Genomic DNA, 27,588 nt, shown 5'->3' with positions numbered 1-27,588 from the left:
GGCCACCCCAACACCAACCCTAACCCGGTTCAGACACCCATCTAGGGGCACCATGATCCCCTGCTTGTTTCCTCTCCCCAGCTCTGAGGAGCCACCTTTCTGTCTTGGGAATTTCTGAGATAGAGACTCAATATATACTCAGGCTGGGCTGAATCATGGTACTCCTATCTGTGACAGGTATGCTCCACCAGGCCTGGTCCTCTGTAGTTAGGATGGTAAGGCATGTCGGGCCATGCTCAGTCATCAGTTTAGATGGATTACCCCATACTCTTACTCCACAGCAGCCAATTTTTGACCACAGGTGAATCTCTGTGTAGGGCCTCAACAATAGGACCTCAGTCTCCTCACAGAATAGTTGTGACAAAATAAGGGATTTATGCAGAGGGATTTCGAGCATGGCTAGGCACAGAGGGAGTGGCCTTCAGACAAGGTTCTTGACAATTCTGGGAATATATGACAGGAAGATAGCAGGAAAGGGCTAAGGTGGGGCCTGTTATTATTCATGCAACAGGTCTGGGATTATGAAACAAAACATGGCTTTCTTTCATCATTACCCTATCCTCAGGATGAAAGAGATCCTTCACTGTGTTGAGTTTTGCAGCTGGGCAAAGGAAGGCATAGAGAAGCCAGGTGACCTACTTATGACCTCAAGTTCACAGGAAGCTCAGCCTGACTTCTCTGCCATGCTCTCTAGGACAATGGGTGCTATTCAGCCCACTTCTTGTGGTCGAAAGTCCACTTCTTGTCCATCGTGGTGCTTGAACTCTAGGCCTAAGAGCTGTTCTCAAGCTCCTCAGCTCAAGGCTAGCACTCTACCACTTGAACCCACAACATCACTTCCAGTTTTCTCGTGTTTCTTTGGAGATAAGAGCCTCACAGTCGTTCCTGCCAGGGATGTCTATGAACCATGATTCTCAACTCTCAGCCTCCTGTCTAGTTAGTATTAGAGTTCTGAGCCACCAGCACAGACTTAAGTGTAATTCTGACTTGCTTTCTCTCCTTCACACACAGGAACTGGTTGAATGGGTGCTGGAGGAGGTGGCCCAGCATCCCCATGTGGCTGGAACCCAAGGTGGCCCTTTCATTCTTGTGGTGGGCTTTGGGTCAGGAGCTGTCTCACTCAGCCTGATGAAACAGTTCCATGAGGTAAGCCTCTCTCTGCCCTGGTTAGACCGTGATGGTTATTCATTTTTCATCCAGCCTTACTGGACTTAGTATTGTTTTCAGCATCATTTTGTAGCACCTGGCCAAAATTATGATACATAGTTATGGAATGAAAATAATGCCATATTAAGAAAGTCATTTAGGGCACTGGGAATGTGGTTTCATGGTACGGTGATTACCTAGCATTCATGAAACCCTGGGTTCAATTTCTCAGTACCCCATAAAAAGAAAAAAACTGGAAGTGGTGCTGTGCCTCAAGTGGTAGAGTACTTACATTGAGAAAAAAAAAGAAGCTGGGGAATATTTCCCTATCCTTGAGTTTAATCCCCTGGATTGGCAAAAACAAAACAAAACAAAACAAAAAAAACATTTAGTTAGTACATGCAAAATAAAGAACCCATACTTGGAATATATAATTGCTCCTTCCATACTGACACCTGAAAATAGGCCCTAATTCATGTGCAATACTCATATTAGAATACTGTGTTGAAATAAAAAGTTTTGTTTATTAGGTCACAGCAATTAATGCCAGGAATGTGCTTAGATGTCAGGTGAAGATTAATTCTGGAAAGTCAATGATTCCAGGCTTTGTGTGGTCATTGCTAATCACAAAGAGAACGGTAGTCAAAGTGTGATTTGGAAATCTTTTTGGTCAGTCATGGCACCAAAAAGGCAGAGGCTAATTAACAGTTGTGACAGAAGAGAAGGAATAACTCCAGATGGAAGGAATAAAATGATAGCTAAGGTATAACAGAAGCTGTTCTAGGGAACCATTTTTGATTATTGAAGAATTAGTTATCAATTAGGATTGTTCCTCATTGCCTATAGCATTCCAAATCTCTTAGGCTAGCTCTTAAGCTCTGTGTGATAAATGTATATCCTTCTATGCTGTTCTTTCATACCTGATCTCCTTTGCTTTCTAAAAATCTCAGTCTTTCTGTATTTCTCTATGAACATTTCCTGATACTACACATATACAGATGGCATAAGATACTAATGGAAGGGTTCCATAGCTCATTAGTCATTAATGTAACAACATGGAAAAGGAGGACATATTTATTGTTAACTCAAATTTTCTGAAAAGCTGCAATGTCATCATTTGGTTCAAATTTCCATTCTTTGTCTGCATATTTGCACATAAATGCAAATGTGAGATGGGTGCTAGTGGTTCACACCTGTAATCCTAGCTATTCAAGAGGTAGATACTCGAGGATTGTGGTTCAAAGCCAGCCTGGTCAGGAAAATCCATAAGACTCTTCAATTAACCACCAGAAACCCCCCCAAAATAGTAAAATATTAGTTTGACAATAAATTACAACTAATATTTTTTTCTTTTTTTGGGGGGGTCCAGTTGTGGGTCCTGAACTCTGGGCCTGGGCGCTGTCCCTCAGCTCTTCAGCTCAAGCTAGCACTCTACCACTTGAGCCACAGTGCCACTTCCGGCTTTTTTTTCCTTTCTTTTTGCTTATGTGGTGCTGAGGAATCGAACCCAGGGCCTCATGCATGCAAGGCAAGCACTCTACCACTGAGCCACCTTTCCAGCCCTCAAGTAATATTTCTTTTTTCAAAAGATAAGTCCATACAGTTGATGTCACTTAGCTTTCTTACTATCTTATTTCAAAGCCAACCCAGGCAGGGGAGTCTGTCAAACTCTTATCTGTAATTAAACACCAAAAATCCGTAGGTGCAGTTTGGCTCAAGCAGTAGAGTACTAGCTTTGGAGGCAGGTGGGCAGGAAAGACAACTGTTCAGGGACAGAGTATAGCCTCTGGATTCAAGCCCCAGAACCAACACAAACTAAACAAACAAACAAGGAAACAAAAATAACCCCACATATTTCTTTGGGACCATCCTTAATGGAGTACTGGTCTGAGAAGAGGCTCCTTTTGCTGATCATACTCACTGGATCCTGCTTTTTCAGAACCCTTATTGCTCTGGAGAACTCAGGACCAGACTAAAGGAATTGATAACTGTCCCATCCTGCAACAAGAGAATCATCTAAGGGGTGAAATATCCATCCATAAGACACTTTACAACCTCCATGTCTTTGTTTCTTTTCTGTAGAACACTTTTAAAGCAATGTTATTTCCTTTAGTTCTATGCTGGCCTTCAAATGGTACATTATTTCTTTTTGTAATGCTCTCAACTAGAAGTTTTCAGAAAAATTTTATATGAGTATAGAACACACTCGAAAAAGTCAGGAACAGAGTTTCCTTCAAACCTTGGGATTCTTTCTTGTACAGTAAAAAGGAAAGCACAAGTTAACATGAACTTTGTCATTCCTCTGTGTTCATTTCTTCTCCTGGGAGTTTCCACATTCAGTAGCAGTTATTTCCAGTAACAATCGATGGTGCTGCCTGAGGTATGATGAAAGTTTTCTGGGTTCACTGAAATAACACAAGGACACCTTTGGACCTGAGGTAACACGTGTTTCAGAGACAACTTAGTAAAGAGAAAATATGAAATTTATGCTGCTTATAAATACATTATCAATGAGTACCTTGAGTTCAAACTTTGTAAGTTCTCTGTAAATTAAGGCAAATTTTTAATGGAAAGAAGTTTCTCAGGTCCTTCTTTTTGTGAGTGTATGTGCTGCACATTATTTCTCAAGTGTACAGGAGTTAGTGAGAGAAACAATAGCAATAATAGGAGAAAGAAAAGTTCTGTTTTTAAGTATAAGGGTTCAATACAGTATAGAAGACTCTACACATAAGACAACAATGAAACAATAAAGCCAAGTTCAGTATGTAGATTTATAGGAGTGATATACAGAAAACATTACTCCTATGTGGAACACGAAGTATGAGGCCATTCCCTTTCTAAATCACATTTGCTAATCATGCAAATTTATTAAAAGTAGAATGGAAGAATAATTCTTTTTCCAATGCAAGTCAGCTATAAGAGCATGGACTTAACTGGGGAAAAAGTCCATCTTGAGAGAGCAGGCATTATACTAGCAATGAACTGTTGGCTAAGATTACATTTCTTTTTCTTTACGTATATATATTTTTTGTTGGTGGTGGTGGTCTTGAACTCTGGGCCTGGGCACTTTCCCTCTGTTATTCAGCTCAAGGCTAATGCTCTACCACTTGAACCACAGTGCCACTTCCAGTTTTCTAGTAGTTAACTGGAGAAAAGCATCTCCTGGACTTTCCTACCTGGGCTGGCTTTGAAACCCAATCATCAGATCTAATCGCCTCCTGGTTTAAGATCACATTTCTAACAGTGTACACTCAGAATATGCAATTTGTATGTTCATCTATCTTTATATGAATTCTTGAATAAAAAATCTGGTATACAGCTTAAACTTTACACTCACAAAAATGTTTGTAGTTTAAAAGTTGGTACTACTGGATAAATATAACCTAAGAATGTAAAGGAGTCTGGGAAGTTCAGTTTGCATCCAGCCTGGGTAGAACAGTCTTTGTGACACTACCTATAATTAACCAGCCAAAAGGTGGATTGGAAGAATGGCTCAGGTGATGGAATACTAGTCATGAGCAAGACTGATGGATAAGAGCTTGGGGCTTTTGCATACGTACATACAAAGATACACATACACACAGAGGTACTTACATGTGCACACATGAATACACAAATGAAACAACTCTCAGAATATATAGAAAAGTTAGAAAACAGTAGAAACTATGTCCTGCGTAATACTAGAATAAAGTGATAATTTTTAAAATTAGAAAGTCCTCAAGTGAATTACCTTCAAAAATTTGAGACTATTACATAGGTAGGTACCAGAGATAGTAAGAGAATCAAGTAATCATTATTAAAGGGATCAGATCTATGGAGGAATGAATCAGAGACCCCTGCAGGTGCATCTGAAAATGTTCATATCTTGTGTGGAATGTTAGAACATCTTTGAAAATAGTAGATAAACAGTCTGAACAGTCATTCTAGTGGATAATATCACTGGAGTAGTTCAGAATTGCTAGTCTGTATGTAGATTAAATAAACCAAGAAACTATGGCAGGGCAATGTGATACAAGGCTAGAATTCTAGCACTCAGACTAAGACAGGAGATTAGAGAGTGCAATTACATAGTGATAGCTTCCCTGGACCAGGTAGTATAATTTTGTCTTAATAAAAGAAACCATTCAAGAAAGGAATACACAGTTGGAAGATTGGGCTAATTTTGTTATTATGTTTTGAGAAGTCAAGTTTCCTATTGCAATGCAACTCATATATAATCCCCAGTTGAGTTTTCAATGCTCTCTTCATTACCGAACATTCCTAGATGCAAAATGTCTCATGATTCCCATCCAAAATTTGAAAAACTAAATAATCATCATTCTGTTGGATTCCAAAGAAATGATGAAGGATTACAAAAGGTTAAGCCTGGAGAAATAGCAAATTTTGTCTGTAAGACTTTGAAGATCTTGCTAAATTAGAATTTAGATTTAAAATAAATATTTTGGTTTTGTTTGTAATTTCATATTCTATAGGATAGTACAAAATTGTTTTTATGTAGATGGTTTAATTGACAAATTCACAAATGATTTTGGCATTCTATTTGCCCAGAATATTCTTTCAAGAGTTATAATTAGAAATTAGTTAATATATAATTCCAATAGTTCATGTATAAAATGATAATGTGAATACTCTAGATTGAGTTGCAAACAAATGGATGGGATTAATTCATAAATTTGGAAAAAGAGCAATTTTTTGAGGCTTTGGTTTAACATGGTATGAAGAGAATGATTCTGTGGGATCTTCTTTCTTCTACCTATATGTAACACAAGAAGCAATTTCCTTAATTACATGCCTCTGTATGCAATGAGAAAAATGTTAGGTTTGGGGTTTGTTTTTATTTTTGTTTTGTTTTATTGGTTTGTCCTAGGGCTTGAACTTTGAGCCTGGAAACTGTCTCTGAGCCTGTTTTTGCTAAAGGCTCATGGCCTACCACTTCAACCTCAGTGCCACTTGTGTCTGGCTTTTTCTGAGAAGTTTATTGGAGATAAGACTCTAAGGAACCTTCCTGCCTGGGTGGGTTTTGAACTATAATCTTCCAATCTTAGCATCCTGAATATCTATGATAGTTAAAAAAGTATAAATATAAGCAATATTTGCAAGTATTCTGATCTCAAGAATACCAGTGGGGGGAAAATTCATGCAACCCAGTTTATTGTGGTGTTCGTTCCAGAAAAAGGAGGGCATCACATTAGCAGCGGTTTAGTATTTTTTTTCAAAATAGAGATAAGCTATATTTTATGCAACTTATTTTTTAAGTTTAATTTTATTGTCAAAGTGATGTACAGTGGGGTCTCAGTAATTGTAAATTAGTGAATAAATAACTTTTCAAACTTGTTACCCCCTCCCTCATTTTTCTCACAGTTTTTCTTCACCCTAATAACCTCACAAGTTGTAATGTACATTTCCAACATATTGTCTGGTGAGTATTGCTATTGCATTGGTTTGCTCTTTGTCCTTTGTCTCGTCAATTTGTTGTTCCCTTTCCCTTCCCCAATTTAGGTAAATGTATACACAATAAACAGGGTACCAAATTCAAATACAGCAGGGGATAAACCATAGGGGAAAAGCCCAAAGAAAAGAGAAATCACATAGTACATGAAAAAACAACAATCACAAATAAAAATCTCTGTTTCCATATCTTGGAGTTCATTTTGCTCAGCATCAGCTTATATGGTTATATGTATGCATAAGAAAGTCATTGGAAAATAATAGTTTCGTGGACACAATATCATGAAAACAACATGTTAACTGTTTTTGATGGTAAAGGTGGAATTAGTATTGCTGAATTTGCGATTCTGATAAAGAAATTCAAAAGAGTTTAAAACTTATGACAGGTTGTAAACTTGTTCAACCACTTTGGAAAGTAGTATGGAAGTTCCTCAAAAGACTCCACACAGAGCTCCCTTATGATCCAGCAATCCCACTCTTGGTCATTTACCAAATATTTACAAACAAGACCACACTAAAGCTACTAGCACGACTATGTTTATTGCAGCACTATTTACTATAGCTAAGATATGGAACCAACCCTGATGCCCCCATTAGATGAATGGATCAAGAAAATGTTGTATATATACACAATGGCATTCTTTGCCTCCATCAGAAAGAATGACATTGCCCCATTGGTTAGGAAATGGAAAGACTTGGAAAAAATTATATTAAGTGAAGTAAGCCAGGCCCAAAGAAACATAGCTCCCATGGTTTCCCTTATTTGCAATATCTAGTATAAGTCTGAGTCAAGCAGAAAAGGTCCCATAAGGTGATGTTATGGAAATGAACCCTAAGATATGTATTCAAATGTTTTTTGTTCTTTCATGCGATTGTTTTTAACACATTTATGAGATTATTTCTTTGTTGCTTTTTATGTCCTTCTCCAACAGTATAACCCCTGCTTTCACTGTATTTGATGTCGGTATAATTTGTGGAGGGGAAGGGAAAAAACAAATCGTTTAAATAGGGATACAGCTGGAGCCATTGCAAAAATGAGATGTACAAGTCGTTATGTTGAAAAGGAACTTTACAACTTTGGTGTGGCAGGAGGGAGGGGGAGCGGGTAGGATTTGCTGAGGGGGGCAGGGGAAGGATAGGAAGGGATGGGAAGGGGAAACAAAGGAGGAAGCTACAATGCTTGATAAGAAATGTATTCATTATCTTGCTCAAGTAATTGTAACCCCTCTGTACAGTATTTTCGAAAGAAAAAAGAAGAAAAAAATTATGACAGGTAAAGTGTAATTGTTCAAACTTTTTAATAGCTTAGCCTATTAAGAAAATTTAAAATTGCCTGGGAAAATAGGCTTTCATGCAAAGAAATCCATGGAGACTTAGCTGAGAGGGAGCAATGTGGGTGAAGATGGCTCATTTTCACTCTAAACAAACAAACCTCGAAAACCTTGCTATAAATACTGTAGGTTCCCTTGAGAATTGTCCTTACCCAGGAAATATACTCTCACTGTTTCAAACAAGGTTCTAGTGGAATTTAAATGCAAAGTTCTTTAAAAAAAAAGACATCAAAATTTGTGAATTGACCTTTGATTACCAAATAGTAATTCTCTGAAAAAGATAATTTGGGTCAAAATATTTAGGGAGAAAATGCCCTCCACAATGAAAGAAGTTATTGGGTTTACACTTTTCTGTTTGCAATACTTTCCACAATGTCTTTACACGTGAAGCAGTGAAACAAAGAAAAACATCAGATTGGATACTTCAAACCAATGATTTCACATATCTAAGTAGCTCACAAAATATAATATCCTTCGGACTGGGAAGGTGGCTCAGTGGTAGAGCGCTTGCCTTGCATGCCTGAGGCCTTGGGTTCGATTCCTCAGCACCACATAAGCAAAAAGAAAAAAGCCAGAAGTGGCGCTGTGGCTCAAGTGGTAGAGCGCTAGCCTTGAGCTGAAGAGCTGAGGGACAGCGCCCAGGCCCAGAGTTCAGGCCCCACGACTGGACCCCCCCCCCCGCAAAAAAAAAAAATATATATATATAATATCCTTATTAACCTGATATAGTGAAGACTTCCCTTATTACATAAGCCAAAAAGTTTTGGGATCAGAAGAAGAATTTTACAGGGCTGGGAAGGTGGCTCAGTGTTAGAGTGCTTGCCTTGCATGCATGAGGCCCTGGGTTCGATTCCTCAGCACCACATAAGCAAAAAGAAAAAAAGCTGGAAGTGGTGCTGTGGCTAGAATGCAAGCCTTGAGCTGAAGAGCTGAGGGACAGTGCCCAGGCCCAGAGTTCAGGCCCTACGATTAGACCCCCCTCCCAAAAGAAAAGAAAATAATTGAGCAAATTGAAAAGGTAAAAAAAGGCGTTCTTAGAAGCCCAAGTTAAGCAGTGGAGGGAGGCCAAAACTTTTTGATATAGACTGTGTTAACATTTTTGGTACCTAAAGTGATTTTACAGAACCCATTTGGCTCACTACAATTCAGAAAATACTGAATGAAGACATGAAAATAAATTCCACATCCAAATAAAAGAGTTTAAAAAGAGAAACCATGAAGATGTAGCAGTGGGGTAGGCCTTATAGTCTTTCAGCTTCACCAGACTTGAAGTCAAGAAGCTGTGATTAATTGGAAATCAGGCAAGAGCTAAGAGGAGGACATCGAAGTAGGACAAAGAAGTATTGTCCGTTGTAAGAGACACTGTCATTCAAGGTATGGGTGATTTAAGTCTGGTCTTCATGCACCTTGTTGAGCAAATGCAAGACGAAGAGAAAAATAATCAATTGAAATAATTTTTCAAAGAATAACTTCACTGTTTCTGATATTGTATCTAAGGAGAGTATTAAGGGAGAAGATAAACGTGGAGTATACTTCGGTTTCCTCTAAGCATCTTGTTAGCAAAATATATCTTTGAGTTTAGAAGTGATTGAACCAAAAATTGGTGGAGTACTTATTTTTGTGGGCACTTTAGACACAGGAAGACTTTAAAGGTAAAAGAAAAAAGAAAAATGAATAGCTAAATATTTGTGATCATAGCCTCTTGGAATGGGTTTTCGGAGACAAAGTTTTACATTAAAGTTTGTCCTCATTAACCTAGATGTTGGGTTTTCGTGGCAACCAAACACAAGGTTGAAGTTTAATGGACTTGCTTGGACACGTAAACAGCATGATAGAAAACAAAATGGCAAATAATATTTAGTGAATTACTTTGACCAATTAGTTGCCAGAAAAAAGGAGAGATATAATTCAAAATCACTTGATGTAAAAGTATGAAAAAAGAGTAGTGCAGAGAGATGAGAGAAAACATAGAGAACTCTTTTGTCTCCAGTGAGGTAATTGGTTCTTGATCTTGTTTCTTGCATTCTATCTTCACAAGCTATCAAGTGTGTCTCAGGTCTGGAGTATCCAGTTCAGACAAAGAAAACACAGAAGAAAATACTTGCAGCAGATATAGGTGATTTTTAACCTTAGAAAATCTATTTAAATCTGATCAAAATTCTCCCCAAACCCCAAACTGCCTTTTTGAACAGCTTTGTTTGTCTTTCCCACTACTGCCCTTCATTGACTATTTAAAATTTTGAGAGATCATATTCATACTCTCTAGAGATTGCTGTTTGGTTGTGATTTTTGTGTGTTTTGTTTGTTGTGTTTTTTTTTTTTACTGAATTTCAGAAGTTTGTGCAAGTGTGTTACAATTAAATATGTCCATCTAATTGTCCAATGCTCCTGGATCAGAATAATTCCTTCGATCATTCTCAACCAACTCCTTCTCCAAGATTTATTTCAGATTTACCACTTCCTTTATTATATGTGTACATTGAGTATTCTAGCTTGACTTGCCTCTTGTTCCATTTTTCATTTAGTCTATATCTTTGCAATTATTCCTCCCTGGTTTCAACTTCCTGATAGTCATTCTGTTAAAGTGTCTGTTAATATTTTGAAAGGTTTTATACATTCCATGAAGTTTCAATCCTGCATATACTTGAACTGATGTCCACTTATATTTTCATAATTCATTCATCTGCAATAACAATTTGCAAGACTGGAGACGTGAAGCACCTAGACATGATTTTATTCTCATCCATTTGGAAGATTAATCTTTAGTCAAAAAGAAAGTTTAAAAATGGCTTAGAATGTATTCTTTTTTTTAAATTTTATTTTATTTTATTTGAGAACATACTGTACAGAGGGGCTACAATTACATGGGCAGGATAATGCATACATTTCTTACCAAGCATTGCAGCCTCCTCCTTTGTTTACCCTTCACCTCCCTTCCCCGCCTCCCCCCTCCCCCCACCTAATTATACTCCCCTCCCCCCACACAATTATACCCCACTCCCCCCCCCCACACACCGACATTGTAAAGCTGGTTTTGACATGACATTTTGTACTTCTCATTGTTGCAACAGGTCCACCTGAATCCTTAAACGATTTGTTTGTCCCCATCTCCTCCACATGTTATACTGACATCAAATATAGTGAAAGCGGGGGTTACACTGTGGGGGAGGGACATACAAAGCAACAAAGAAATAATCTTATAAATGCGTTAGAAACACATGCATGAAAGAAACGAAAACATTAAAATACATATTTAAGGGTTCATTTTCCTAACATCACATTATCTGACCTTTTCCGCTTGACTCATACCTATACTAGATATTGCAAATAAGGGAAACCATGGGACCTATGCTTCTTTGGGCCTGGCTTACTTCACTTAATATAATTTTTTCCAAACCTTTCCATTTCCTAACAAATGGGGAAATGTCATTCTTTCTGATGGAGGCGTAGAATTCCAATGGGTATATATACCACATTTTCTTAATCCATTCATCTACTGAGGGGCATCTGGGTTGGTTCCATATCTTAGCTATGGTAAATAATGCTGCAATAAACATAGTTGTGCTGGTAGCTTTAGTGTGGTCTTGTTTGTAAACATTTGGGTAAATGCCCAAAAGTGGGATTGCTGGATCATAGGGGAGATCTATGTGAAGTCTTTTGAGGAACCTCCATACTGCTTTCCAAAGAGGGGATGTGGACAGAAAGGAACCTTACTTCATTGTTGGTGGGAATGTAAACTTGTTCAACCACTTTGGAAAGCAGTATGGAGGTTCCTCAAAAGACATCACATAGAATGTATTCTTAACTACCAGGTTTTTTAAAATGGCTTTGTACAATGGTTTGCGATTATTTAATTTTACATGGGATAATATTTTCTACTACCTACAGGTTTTGCAAAAAGAAGAAAACTATAATTTACTACTATAGAGGAATATGATGGAAATAGAAGACAGATTTTATGTTCGTCACATCTCTGATGAGTACCCATATTCAAGACTTAAAAAATCATATTTCTTAGATAGGCAAACATATGTTAGACAGATAGGGAAACATAAAAAACAACGTATGATAAGGCAACTATTTTTGACTTTTTGACATGTACCTTACGTGATGACATTTATTTTATTAACTAATGTTTGGTTTGAAATATGAGTGGCTGCTCTATTTAACACATTTCTGGAAGGCATCTACTGAACAAGACAAATGGTAGGGGGTATTATTTCTACACTTCAATGAATGTTTGAACCTGTTTGGCATTAGTGCTGGGTAAATAAATCAACTCTATTGTAATTTGCTCCCTACATAAGAAAAACTTGTAATGTCATTAAGTATCACTTACTTGTCAAATGTTATTTTGGTGAATGATTTTAAAATGTTTATTTGAAAAATAATATACTTTCAGGAGATTAAATGTAGGTTATCATTGGTTTGAGAATGACAACATTTTTATACTACAGAACCAAGTTTTACTGAAGTACCAATGTTTTGAAGCACTAATGATCTTCTCAATTAATGTTTTACTGAATTGTATTTGACTTCTAAGTGGTTTATCTAGCTTTGGTAGACCAATTATGAATCTATCATTCCAGGAAATATTTTTTGGCCTACTTTGTACTGAAATTTTTCATTAATCATTAGGGGAGGGATATTAAAAATACTCTTGTGACATTTGTGATCTTGTTCACTCATATGGGCTGGTCATTTGTAAATTGAAATTTTGAATTACTGTTCATTTTCTCAGATTTTGTGATATCATCTTTCATTTTAAGATGCCTTGCACTTCACAATTGCTTACCGCTACTTTCTGTGTCTTAAGGAATTGGGGCCCTGAAATATTATAGGAAATGAGAAATTGAGATGAGTTTTCAATTACTTTTTGTTGGCATGTTGCATGGGCTTAGGTAAGAAGTCTTGCCCTTGTTATCTGATGATGCGGATAACTGGGACCTGGGATCCTAAGACCTGTGGGTCCTGCAGAAGAATAATACCTTTTAGACATCATATCAGCAAAATTAGGGTATAATCAGTAGGAATGCTTCAGAAATATGGAGAAAACCAGTTTGAGACCAGCGAGTTAAAACAATAAAGAGAGCAGCAGAGTAAAATCCCTTATAGATTAGAGGAAAACAACACATTTTTTTACCATGTGAATTCAAAAGACCAAGTACACTTAGAACGTTTCACAAGTTTATACCGAAGACATTGAATTGATACTTTTTATATCCTAATATATATTCTAAACCTATTTATTTATATTCCAATCTATTTATTGGCATAAATATCAATTTATTTTTCAAATTATCAATTAATTTTAGTAAAATTCACTGTGTGAAATATACAATATAAAATATATATATTTATAAATATAAATTTAAAATATATAACTATATATAATATGAGAAAATGTTTTGCATTGTTCTGTTATGGTTAGGGTATCAAAAGCAACTCTGTTTTAAAGTATTATTTCATTATCTCTACCTCAGTGTTTGGTAGAGTTAGACCTAATGCTTTACCATTTGTAGTTGTACAGCCTAGAGGCAAGAGGAAACATTGTGATTAAACATTACCAATTTAAGGCCTAATATCGAGGAGAAACATATGGACTTCTCCTGGAGCAATGGAAATATTTGGTGATAGAAAGTCAGTAGTGTGAGTTACTGCCTGGTTGGATGGTAGACAGGCCAGGACACTAGGTAATCATGCATATGAACAATTTTTTCATCTTCTTGACTTTAGCTACTTTGAAATAGTAGGTATAATAAACAATTAGATTTTGATAAAATACCTTCTAGTCTGAACAGTTCTATCTTAACTGTTCATCTCTCTATGATCCCTTGTAACATTTTAGTTTTGTTCCAGTAAGATAATCTATGCTGTCAGGGTAAGATATTCTGGTTGGTCTGTTCATACATGGAAGAAGGGTAAAGGGTCAGGTAGACATTTGTGACAATAAGACCTCATTTGGGAAATTTTAAACTGCAGAAATTTAGAAGTAGCTCTTAAGCAAGGCTTATATTGAATCCATTAGCTCCACAAAGGTAACTAAGTTGATATATAAGTACTTGAAAAGCCATCACCTTTTTTTGGGGGGTGGGGGGTAAGGTCGTGGGGCTTGAACTGTGGGCCTAGGCACTGTCCCTCAGCTCTTCAGCTCAAGGTTTGCGCTCTACCACTTGAGCCACATGCCCCCAGCCCTAAATTATCCTGATTAATTTTCAGATAGAATCTGGTTTCCTACTTGTGTATGATGTTAGGCGCTATCCATTTGATGTTATTCTTCCTGGAAATTAGAATAACTGGTACCTGGGATAGTGTATAGATCTTTCTGTCCAGTCTGGGCTTTATCCACTAGCCTCACAACAGTAGACTCCCATATAGTCAGGATTTTTATAAGCTTACCATACCTGATTTTTAAAAAATCGTTGCATTTCCTGCAGGTTCTTGAATGCTGAATTAATTTGTGTTTTCTTGGGTTCTTTTGTTTCATTTGAATATATGTGTTGACTTATTCCTCACTTTTCCTTTTCTTTCACTCACGTTCTTAAGTAAAGTGCTGAGAAACCAATTCTTCTTTCTCAAGATAGTCAAGGTGAACATTATTTAGTCCAAAGCAATTTAAGTAATATTTAAACAGCTTCATATCTATGAATGGTATATGAATGCTAAGCGCTGACAAGGGTCTTTTTATTTTCTCAGCCATCTTTGGCATACACAGACAGATCATGAATTATATGAAGATAATAAAGCTACAGATGCTTGCCAGGAGGAGAAAAAACTATTACTAATTGTTTGATAGAGGCTTCCTTCTCGTGAAAGAAATATGCTGCTTGATGCAGGATTTCACAAAATCATATTGCTAGGAAGAACCTAAACCATCTCCTAACACTACCGATTTGAGGGAGATGAACTGACCTCCTGCATAATTTACTTTTGAGTCAAATAAAATCAGGCTTCCAAAAAGAGAGTAGACTTTAGAGAAACACCATGTAAATAGGTGCTTAGCTGTTTTTGTCAATTGGTGAAATAATACAGGAAAAGTACAGCAAGGTAAAAATATAAAGAACTTTGCATTGAAATACTCATTTGTATATGTGTGTGTGTGTGTACACGTGCCTGTACACACACGTGCATGTGCATGTGCTCCTGCATGCATTCATCATTCCTGAGGCTTGATAGTGCCTGGGCACTATCCCTAAGCTTCTGTGCCAAAGGATAATGGTCTACCACTTTGAACAGAGGTGTCTTCAGATCTCAGCCTCCTGAGTAGTTAGCTAAGCTGATTCAGCCTCTGAGTAGCTAGTTAAATTCTTCTTGTCCTCTATGATTCATTGCTCTTTTATTCTTTCCTGAGGTAATCACAAGCCAAAGTCATAATATGTCTAATTGCTTTAAAAATTGGCAGAAGGGACTCCAATCTATACTCTTAACTACTTAGGAGGCTTGAGAACAGAAACCAGGCCAAATTTTAGTGGACTTCCTTCTCAATCTATAGCTGGGTGTATTGGATCATTTCCACCATCCTGCACTATCTAGAGACTAAGATTGGAAGGACTGCAGGATCAAGGCCAGCCATGGTCGGAAGCTAGAAAGTTGGTGTGCAACTCTGATGCCATTGATGATGGGAAGGCTAAAAGGACAGATCAGGTGCATATTCTTGTGGAAAAGGAACCCCTATCCCAAAATTAACCACTGATATGACGCCAGCCTTGCAAGAAACATACCCCAAGTTGAAATCCCCATAATTGCCCACAACCAAAATAGGTATATACATTAACATCCAAAAACATATTACAATCTGTTCTTTGCTGTAATATAACCTTTATCTGATTATCATATGATGTGACAGAGTAGTTTCTTCACTTATGATATATTTAAAAAGACCTAGAAAATTCTTTCTCACATATTAAGTGAAAACAAATGGCAAATTGCCTCATTCCTTACATATTTGACTACCACGAAAAATTCATCTAATGATTATTATAGTAATATATTCTGATTTATTACTTTACTTTGTAACAGTTTTTAAACTTTTTGCTTCTCTGCTGAAGTTTAAGTATTCAAATAGTATCATCAAAGTATATTCCTCGGTACTTGGGGGAGTTTTGTACAAGGTTTTTAACCGATGGCTTCTAAGAATTCGTAATTGGTATATTATTTGATTTATTTTTAATTTCAATTTAATTTCATTGTAAAGATTATGTACAGAGGGGTTACAGTTACATAAGTGAGGTAATGAGCACATTTTTTATGGAAAGAACATTGGTATCCACTCCATCGATTTTTTTTTTTTGTACACTCAAACAACTACTGATGATTTTGCTGTTGCTATTGATCAATGGGTACTTTTGCTTGCTTTGTTCATGCATTTTTTTATTACAAAATTGATATACGCTGGTTTTACAGTTACTTAATTTAACTAAAGCGTACACTTCATTTTATTTTCTAAATTTCAAATTTTGAACTTAATTATTTTCTTTTGTTTTTTGAGGTAATTTTTTCAGAGTTGTAGGATTAGTTAATTTAATTTTGCATGATTTTTACACATGTAAATTATTCAGATATATATTTTGCTTTAAAAATGTTTAACACGTGAATTTCTAAGATTATTTTCTTAATTTTATATGGTTGGTAAATTTAAATAAATTTATTTTCTTAAGGTACTAAACATATTTTCCAGTTAACAAATACTTACTGTATTTTCAAGAAAGACAAACTTTATTAAGAAGGGCTTCATTACCTGGTCACTTTTTTGTAAATATTTGTACTTGAATTAAAAAAAAAAAAAACGTTTAATCTGGGCATGGTGATTTGTGGCTTCCATTTTCTAGCTATGGTAGGAACTGCAAGTAGGGTTTATAAATAGGGAGAGCCTGAGAAAATATGAGACCTTAGTACAAAAATATCCAGAGTGGGGCTGGGAAGGTGGCTCATTTGTAGAGTGCTTGCCTTGCATGAAGCCCTGGGATCGATTCCTCAACACCACATAAGCACAAAGAAAGAAGCTGGAAATGGTGCTGTGGCTCAAGTGGTAGAACACTAGCCTTGAGCTGAAGAGCTGAGGGACAGCACGAAGGCCCTGAGTTCAGGCCCCACAACAGAACCCACAAAAAAATATCCAGAGTGAATTAAAAAAAATATCCAGAGTGAAATGAATAGAGATATAGCCATCCCTAGCGCAATATAGAGCACCTGGTTTTCATATTCTAAATCTTGAGTTAAAACTCCAATAACATCAATCTTTTGTAAAAATAAAAGGATACATGTTTCAAAATGTTTATTGTTTAAAACTCTTTGCAAATGTTCTCATGTCTTCTATTTCTTAATTTTCAATTTACTTAATCTATAAGAATCCAAGTATATCGTGACTATTTTATTTCTACTAAATTTTAAATAGTACAAACAATACTATGATTCAATATATTAACCTACTTTTACTATTTGCGATAATTTACTCTGTTATTATGACAATATCAATATTCCAAAGGTGTGTATGTGTTCTGTGTGTGTGAGTGTTTATGTGGTTTGTGTGTGTGTGTGCTTTGTATGTACTTTGTAATGCTTGGGTGATCACTCTATTGTTTCACATATGCTGGGCCAAGTTTTTACCACTGAACTATACTGTCTAGTTATAATGTAAGTATTGTTTTAAATTATGACTTTTAAATTTTCATTCCTAGTATGTTTTTTTCAAAATTATATATGATAAAATGTGATCCATATTCTATCCACGATAACAATTTTTATTCTTATTTTATTGTTTTTTAGAATATTTCCACTGCTTTTCTACTTCCAAACTCTTGTGTTTGTTATTGATAAAGGTTTTACTTTGCTACTTTTCTCTCTCCATTCTTTTTGCCTTTAGAGTTTATCTACTCTTTCTTTTATTTCTTTGGAAATTAGTGATCATATTCCTATTACAATTTCTTTACATTGTAACAGGTCTATACAATGCTTTATTGTCTATTTTATTTTTTCCCAACTTCTTTGACTCTTAGTCCACACTATTAGGTAGAATGAAAAGAAACTTGATTTACAATACTTTGATTATTTTCCTCCTTCTCTTCTCTGAAGTATTTCTCTACTTAGAAACACAATAGCAATTACATATATCTTCTATGTAGTTCATCATTCTATTCTATCCCCTCTCACTCTACTCTGTAGTACAGTTCAAGTCGTTATCATTCAACTTTATTATGCTATAGTGTTCACTAAATCTTAACTCATTCCTAAATTTATTTTAGATGCTTTAAACATTCTCTAAAGACATTTTTCTCTATATAATATCTGGGGTCTTGTGTTTTCACAAGGTGCAAAATGTGAGTGACTATCAAACATCTAGATATCTCTGTAGAATATTGGTCCACCTGTTCAATAAACTCGTATGCAAATTCAAGGAATACAGGTCAGTCAGAACAATTTTGTAAAATGGTGTAGCTTGAGCCCTCATACTAGTTTTGAACCTTATTACCATGTGTAGTAGTGAAAGAACAGACACATAGAAGAATGGAACAGATTTATCAAAAATAAATTCTTAGTTTTATGGTCAATAGATTTTGAAGAGGATGCCACGACTTCATGAAATAAAAATAGAATCTTAAATGGGTGTATTGGCACCATTGCTTCTCTAGATTTAAAATGATCTTAGACTACTACCTCAAACCTTATACAAAAATTTAAAATAAAAAATGACTATCAAACTAAATGTGAGATGTTAAAACCTATAAAACATAAATATACAAATTCATGACATTGGCTCAGTAAAGGTTTCTAAAAATTTGACATGTAAAGCATTAGAGGCTAAAGATAATCAAGAATTAACTGGTTAGTATCAAATGATAACCTTTCATAATTCTATGAAAGTAATGAAAACATATCCAACAGATAGAGCACACATATTTGTTAATGCTACAATGTTAATGTTACAATGATCCTGAGTCTTAAGTAAATTCATATCATTTAATTCTATATAAAATTTTTCCTGAACAGGAGACTTCTTAAAGAACATATGTAAATTAGTAGTTAATAGGAGGAGCATATGAAATAATTTACTATCTAAGAAAAAATAAAAAAGAAAATTCACTAGTATGACCATAATATAAAAAGATGACACAAAATATAATAATGCATTTGTGGAGAAATTGATACATTCCACATAGCACAATGATTTGTATAATACCGCAATCATTTTAGCAAGCAAGTTTTCCAGTCTTCATAAGGTTAAAGAGAATTGTATATTATTCAGCCATTACACTTCTGTGTATGTATTAAAGAGAATTAAAAAAAAATGTTTGGACAGAGAACGTAGTTCATTTACAGTGCACTTGAATAGTATGTGTGAGACCCTGGAAATAATCCCCCAAAACAAATTTGAAAAGACACACTATAGAGGATATATGCTGGACAAATTCCTGTAACTGAATTTTATATCTATTTTAATGTCTGTTCTAAAATTTACAGCATTTCTATTTGAAGAAATGTAAGTTTGTGAAACTTAGGCTTGGAAAACCTATGATTGTACAATTCACTTACAAAGCACTAAAATGTATACAATAAACGGAGATAATATATTGCATGTGAATTTCATGTCAGCAAAAAAAAAATTGTTAAAAATACTTCACACAAATTGCAGAATACCTGAAAATATGTTTTCGGTGTTGGCTAAAAATTCTTTGTAAACTACAGCTTTTACAATGAAGATGTGATTTCTGTTTATTTTGAGTTTTTTTGGTCTACTTTTTTGAGTTTATGCAGAGATAACTCAATCAAAAAGTGCATGTGATAACTGGAATATCTAGGAATTATGCATCACTTATAAATAATTGATAACCTTTTCTGGAAGGAACTTTTAGCAAATGACAAAATACACAAATCTATGTATTTGCATTTTATGAAACCTATATGCTACTTGCTCAATCCAAATGCTTTTCTCTACTTTGCTAGGAAAAAAGTATTCTCAAGATAAGAGCCAACAGCAGTGAAAAGAAACAAAATACACAATCATGTTGATTTATTTGTGAAAATAACAAATGAAATAAAACAATTCCAGTTAAGCAACTCCAATGTTAGTATCTATGAAGATGTTCCTGAATGCCAACAGACATTGATTTTTTTTTGAGTTTTAATTTCTACTAACATATGAAAACTAGAACACGAAAACAAATATAGTCTTAAAGCAAACCAGCCTTGGAATAATTTTCTTAATTGTTTTGAAATCACAAAAGAATTGATACCATTGAGGAAATGATCATTTCCTATGGAAATCATTTAAAATGTTTATCACTTATTATAATTCAAAAACCAAACAAGAGTAATTTTATATAATCATTACAAATATCATTTTATTACTATTATAAAGTAGAATAAAAGGCCAGTCCAAATATATTCTTCTTCTTCTTAATTTTTAATCATTACCTAGATATCTCAATCTAAATAGTCATGTCTTTAACATAGATGTAAATATTCTATAATTTTTACTTAACATTTTTCCGGGGCATGTATTCATGTTTCTAGGAAATGTTCACAACAGTTAAAAGATGCTTTTGTGAAATTAATGTGAAATTAATGTGATATATATTGTTGTTGTTGTTTGCAAGGCCTGACCATTGTCTCTAAGCCTTTTTATGTTCAAAGCTAGCACTATACAACTTGAGGAACAGAGCTAATTCCTGTTTTTAGTGGTTAATTGGAGATAAAAATCTAACAAGTACTTTTCTGTGTGGACTAGTTTTGAATACAATTCTAAGATCGAATTACACAGAATAGCTCGAATTATAGGCTTGAGTCACTGGAACTTGTTTTGATGTATTTATTTAATTTTAATTATGTCTTAAGATTTTTTCATTATAATGTACATCATTCTACACAAAAATTTGGATATATGTATATATTTCTGATGACAATCTCCAAAAATGTATGTCTTTCTACACATTTTATATACATATATATATATATATATATATATATTTCTGAAGACACACTCCCTATAAAACTTTATGCTACTATTTTTGATCTTTTTTAATTTCAAAGATATGCAGTCTATTTTTCCTAAAGTTTCCTAGAAAAAAATAACTAATATATAAATAGAATGTAGAGTTTATTATTTTTAAGGGAATTTTCGATATTCCCATGATATTGTAGTAGCATTTACAGTTTATTACTTGAAATAATTCTGTTCAAACTCTTAAATATTTTTGTGTAGTTGGTAGGGAGAGAGGAAGTTAATTCATACTGGTTAGGAATTTGCAATACTTCAAAAATATATTCTACAATTTGTTATAAGCATATAGTCAAGCTACCTGTTATGGTTTAGTTTTTTATTTCTTTTTTTGTTCTAAATTTTAATATGGATGCATGCACAGTGGTAACATGAAAATTATTAATCAACAGACAAATAATTGCAAAATCACAAATACATATCAGACTTTCAATACTTAACACTTATGATGCTAGTAATAATTTTGGTGAAGATGATGATGACCACAGTGTACCCTGATAATTACAATATTGTGATTGAAAAGGAAAAGACTTTACACATTTTTGAAGCTAGATTTTCCACATTGAATACATGGAAATAAACAGCGTTAGATTACATACAGTATGAATAACAAGAGGAGAGTTTCAATATCAAGAAATAGAACCACATTAAACAGGTAGAGACAGTAAAACCCTAATGTTATTCCTGCAGTCTCTCTAATTTATACTCATTTTTCCTGGTGGTATTATTTTCTTATAAATAAAATCGTTAATTTGCACATTTTGATGGACTAAGATGTAGTTTTCAACTTAGTGTGATTAGTTCAAATAACATTCTCATATAGACACTATTCTATAACCCTGTTTTCCAATGATATATTAAGAGTATGTTCTTCAATACAGCTGTAAACATATGACACAATTTACATAATACCACTTACATATCTGTAGTTACCTGAAAAAGGCATACACCCTAGAGCCAGGAGGTGAAATTTATTTTTATTTCTGCAGGAAACAATTTGTGACTTTATACCAACAAACTGAATTTGACTCTTTCTTTATTTGTAAGATAAGGTGGAAAATGTAAGGACTCTGGAGTTCAAGCCCCATGACCAAGAAAAGTAAAAAGGGAAAAAAAGGCGGTAAAGCAACATTTTAAAGCAAAAATTGTCTAGAAATAAAATTATAACAGCCCCTGAACTGGCAAAAAAAAAAGATTAAAATGAAATTGCCTTCAACCATTCATTTAAACAATCTATACTGAGGGCATGCTATTGGAGTTCACATCACTAACTAGAATTTGAGAAGATCACAGTTCAGAACCAGTGTGCAAAGAACGTAATAAGATTCTCATATCATACTAAGCCTGGCATGCTGCAATGCATTTGTGATCGAGTTACTTGGCAGACAGAGGCGAGGAACTTAGCCTCTGTTCAGCCCTCAGCAAAACTGGTAAGTCTATGAGCAAATAACTAAATTGAAAAAAGATTGTTCTAATGGTAGAATACTTGTTCAGCCAACAAAATATCTAAATTCATACTCACTTCCTAAAGGAGGAAAAAGGGGAAGAAAGAGGAAAGAAAGAGAAAGAAAAGAGAGTAGAGAAGGAGGAGGAGAGAAGGGAAGGAAGGAAGCAAGGAATGTAGGAAGATAGGAAGGAAAGAAGAAAGGGAGGAGGGAAGGAAGGAAGGAAGGAAGGAAGGAAGGAAGGAAGGAAGGAAGGAAGGAAGGAAGGAAGGAAGGAAGGAAACAAGCAAGGAAGAAAGGAAGCAAGGAAGGAAGGAAGCAAGGAAAAGAAAAGATAAGAAAGAAATGGTGGAATAAAGAATGGGAGGGAGAATGAGAGGTATGAATAAAAACCTCAGCATGTGTTAGATGTTAATAATGACACCAAATCATTTTAGCTATAAATGCCATCATTTAATTCCCTGGGAAGAGACATTTTGTATCAAGCCCTATTGTATGGACTTGGAATCCCTGAAAGGCCACCAGAGACCATGACCAATGCAATCAGCAAAAGAGTCATATATTTGCAAGCTTAAGCTTGATTCTTTGCACATCGCGTAACCGGTGACACTAAGAGTCCCCGAGCACAAAATCAGCACAGCTTTTATAGTATTGAACAAACAAGTTTAGGAAACTTCCACACAAGCACTTACATGATTGTTTTGAGTCCACGGTAAACACATTGCCCTTTTTCTGAACTATTGGTATGTTCTGTTCCTGGAACACTTGGGTAACTGTCTGCTTTCTTAAGTTTGGGCAGGGTTGGTGGCAACCTGTGGTTTTTTTCTCTCTCTTGGGGTTACTCTGAGGGCAGCCTAGCACAAGTTGGTGGGGGTAATCTCAAATTGGAGTTACTGTGGCTCTTCATTCTCTCCTCTTCTAGAACATCAGCGACCAATCATGGTCCCTTAATTGGCACAGTCTTCTATATTTACAGTTTGGTATTGGGATCTCAGAAATAATAGATGGACTGTGCTGATCCACAGGGTCTACAAGGTCCAATTGTGAGTAACAAAAATTAACAGTACCAAGGTCCTTACATTTTCTTCCAGCAATGTGACTCTGTATAACACAGCTAACTTACCTTTATACCAGCTGAACTCGTAAGCTCCAATTTTAAGACATACTCATACAATTTGCTACATACTTAAACTTTCTGAGGTTTGTCTTCTTTACAAACATTTTAAGACAATCCTTACTTTTTAAATCTTTCTTATCTAAAGGATACCAATTTTTCCCCAATTCCTTCCTAAGACTTTCTTTACTACACTCCTATTCTTTACAGTTCCTTGAGCTCTTTTGTGACTAGAGTTTAAACCCGTAAATTTTTCCTTTGATTTGTGGAACCAAGTTATCTTAGAAAGCCTTAAGGTACCAGTGGGATGAAAATCTTGCGAGACTTTAAGGCTAAGATTAGGGCTGGGTCTCATTCCTCCTCTTACCACCATATATTTAAAAAAAATTCTCTCCTCTATCTTTCAAACACATCCAGGCGGAAGCAGATAATTACCATACCAGAGCCAAACTAGGTTGTGACCCTGAAGTGCCTAAGGCAAGGCAGTGATATCCTTGTCCCAAATATCCACTGTGGGAGTAGAGAGGTTACTGGATATCACCAAAAGAATGTCCCACAAGATATTAGTTTTAGCAGCTTTCAACCAGGAAGCATTCTCAGGTGATGGAATCAGGCAGGAGTTCAGTCTACTTTTACCAGCGTGGAGATGGTCTGGGTGATGATGTAGATTTCTTCCAGGTGACTGTCAAGCTGTCGTTGAAATTTACTCATTAGTGTGTGCAGCAGCAGCAGCAGCAGGGACTCTCTGTGGCTTCAAGGGACTGTCACACCTGGTTCTGGGCTGCAAATTCCTACAAATACTGGTTAATGATTCATTGCATAGGCTTGGCAGGCTATGACTCAACTAATTTTTTTAAGACTATTTACACAGTAGCCCAAAACAATTTACCAAGATGACAATTTTTTAAACTAGATTGTAATTTTAATAAGATTAGGATTTTCTAGGCAGATATAGAGGGCTCAGGCCTGTACTATTATTTCCCATGCCTTTTCCTTCTACCTATTCAGTCTATTTTGTCACATTTTTGAAAAAGATACTCTGGTCCCTTGTTCTTAAATGGGGATGATGGGCAAAGATTCATCTTCTGTCACTTCTTCAAGCTGACTCAGGGGTGCTGATCCTACCTAACCAGGAACCTATAATCTTAGCCTATTTTACAAAGAGGTTACCAGAGTTAGATGTCATTAAGAACAACATTTTAACTTTTGACAAATGCACAGACCTTTTTCTCTGGCTATAGCAATGCTGCTTATTTAGCCTTCTGCTTTGCAAAAAGATCTTTCAGGATGGCTTAGGAATGTGATCTCTTGTAATCCTAACAATGTCTGAGTTACCTATGCAGGCCTTCAGACATATATCAATAGAAAAAACTCTCCGGGATACAAACTTTTCCTGAGCAGATGAATTTCATGAAGCTCGTGTCAGCTCAAAAGTTATTGCCAATTAGAGCTTTTGGCAGTAACAGGGGTTGGGATCTAAACTATCCTCCACATTTTACAACCTTAGCCTTTTAGTACTATCACAGATGACTGACAAGTTCCTGTCCCTTACAAGGTAGATAGTCATAGACATTATGCATGCTTACAACCTATCTTCCCATGACCTCCTTACTCTGACCAATTTTTGAAGTCCACACACAAATGACTCTAGGATTTGACATTATTTCTGCTATCCTAGCAGATGCTCCTGAATTGCTTTCATCCAAGTAGTGTCTTCTACACACTGGGAAAAATGCCTCATTGGCATTTCTCTTAGTTGGTTGCTGGACTTGAACTCGGAGCCTGAGTGCTGTCCCTCAGCTCTACAGATCAAGGCTAGCACTCTGTCACATTGAATCCTAAAGTAGGTCTGCTTGCTCTTTCAGCCTTCTGGTGGCTGAGTAGAGGTGACAGTCTCACACGGACTTTTTCTGCCCAGGCTGGATTCAAACCAGTAACACATCAATGAGTCTCATAAAAGGCCACTTTACTCCAATTAAAAGCAACGGGGGGGGGGCATCAACATAGAAGTAGTTTTAAGCATATTCTTACCTGAAACATATTAAGAGCCAGTTACGTCTGACAAACTGACAAAAATCCTCACTCCTTTTTTTGGGCCTGATGAGAACTGTTACAAAAATACCATGAGAGCAAACTGAAATAGGAATTAAGCAATTATTTTGGTAATCCTAATTTTTCCTTTCTGCACTTTGAGGCAAATGTTTAGAACTATTATACATTTAAACTTTATATACAGAAACCCATTCCTAATTTATAAGCCTCCTATTAATCTCTGTTTTAATATTCTATACTTTAGTTTTTAGTTGCATTTTGAAAAATCCTTTGAACTTTCAAGGCTAAGTGTGTCACTAATTTTCTCTTGGCTGCTTGTTTTAAAACAGATACACATGAAAACTTTTAAACTCAACTAATATTTTTTCTTAATGCAAAAATTACAATCACCATCACTGTACCAAGGAGCTAGACTTAACACCTTTATGTCTTTAAAAAAACATACACAATGGGGCTGGGAAGGTGTCTCAGTGGTAGAGCGCTTGCCTTGCATGCTCGAGGCCCTGGGTTCGATTCCTCAGCACCACATAGGCAAAAAGAAAAAAGCCGGAAAGTGGCGCTATGGCTCAAGTGGTAGAGCGCTAGCCTTGAGCTGAAGAGCTGAGGGACAGCGTCCAGGCCCAGAGTTCAGGCCCCACGACCGGACCCAAAAAAAAAAAAAAAAACATACACAATGGCAGAATGTTATTGAGAGCAAATCACATTACACAAATAAAATTTTAACCATCTTTTTAAGGCCTTCTCAATTTTAATTTTAACACATCCAAGGGGCAGTTTTAGCAATGCTAATCAGATCTTTACATCACTCATTTTTACCATCATGTTTCCGGTGTCTATGTGAAGGGAAAAGGGACAGAATAAAGAGGGGCCACTTGGCCCTTCCTGTGGAATGTGCACACACAGAATCCGACTCTTTAGGGTTAGATGAACTGCTATTGAGCCAGGTTGCCCTCTTTCACCATGGGTGGACTTCCCATGGCCTGTTCCACCATGCATGACCAGCTGAACTGCACTTCTGCCTGTTCACTGTTCACTCCTAAAGATAGGTTTTTTGTTAGCTTCTAAGTTTCTCCTTTTTGTTAAGCCAGATATCTGGATTACAGTATAAACACCTTATGCATTCATAAATACCAGATTTTCTAATTTTAAAGTTAAAATATCCTTAAAAAGCTATTTAAAACCATGTGAAAATGCTTTAAAAATGTTTCGGTAATGGCCAAACCTCATAACCTTTGGAATTTTAAACTTAATCTAACCCAATTGTTACATCATGTTGACAATTTCTATCATGAATATGTTCACAAACACATACAAAACACACTCAGATCTTTAAGCACCCAAAAATCAAAATCAGTTTTACATATATTTTCTAAAGTTTTCTAACAAAAATTTAAGACAATATTTCTTTTAAACTAATTAATTTTGTAGAGCTTTATTTTCTCAGGGCCTGATTGTTTAGCAAGTCATTTCACCAATTGATCTTTGACTCACTTCTGTTGGAGGAAGGCTCGGGGGGTGGAGGGGTCACCTGAAACTAAACTGTTCTCATTTTTATCCAATTTTATTTTTATTTATTTATTTTTCTTCTTAATGTGCTTTTTTTAATTGAGAAAGTACTGTACAGAGGGGTTAAAATGGGCAAGATAATGATTACCTTTCTTATCAAGCATTGTAGGCTCCTCCTTGGATTCGCCTTCCCATCCCTTCCCATCCTCTCCCCACCCCAACCCAATCCTCCTCCCCCTCTCCCCCTCACCACCAAAGTTGTAAAGTGCATTTTTGACATAACAACTTATATATCTCATTGTTCAAATAGGTCCACCTGTATCCCTATTTAAACGATTTGTTTTTCTCCCTTGCCCTCCACAAATGATACTGATATCAAATACAATGAAAGCAGGGGTTATACCATGGGGGAGGGACATACACAGCAATGAAGAAATAATCTTATAAATGTGTTAGAAACAATCCCATGAAAGAAAAAAAATATTTGAATATGTATTCAAATTATCTGACTTTTTCTGCTTGACACAGACATATACTTGTTAGTGCAAATAA

The sequence above is a fragment of the Dipodomys merriami genome, unplaced genomic scaffold, assembly GCF_024711535.1.
Source record: "Dipodomys merriami isolate MVZ:Mamm:240054 unplaced genomic scaffold, mDipMer1.0.p SCAF_308, whole genome shotgun sequence".
Classification (NCBI taxonomy): domain Eukaryota; kingdom Metazoa; phylum Chordata; class Mammalia; order Rodentia; family Heteromyidae; genus Dipodomys; species Dipodomys merriami.
The sequence above is the reverse complement of the archived record's forward strand: the minus strand, read 5'-3'. Positions refer to the sequence as shown.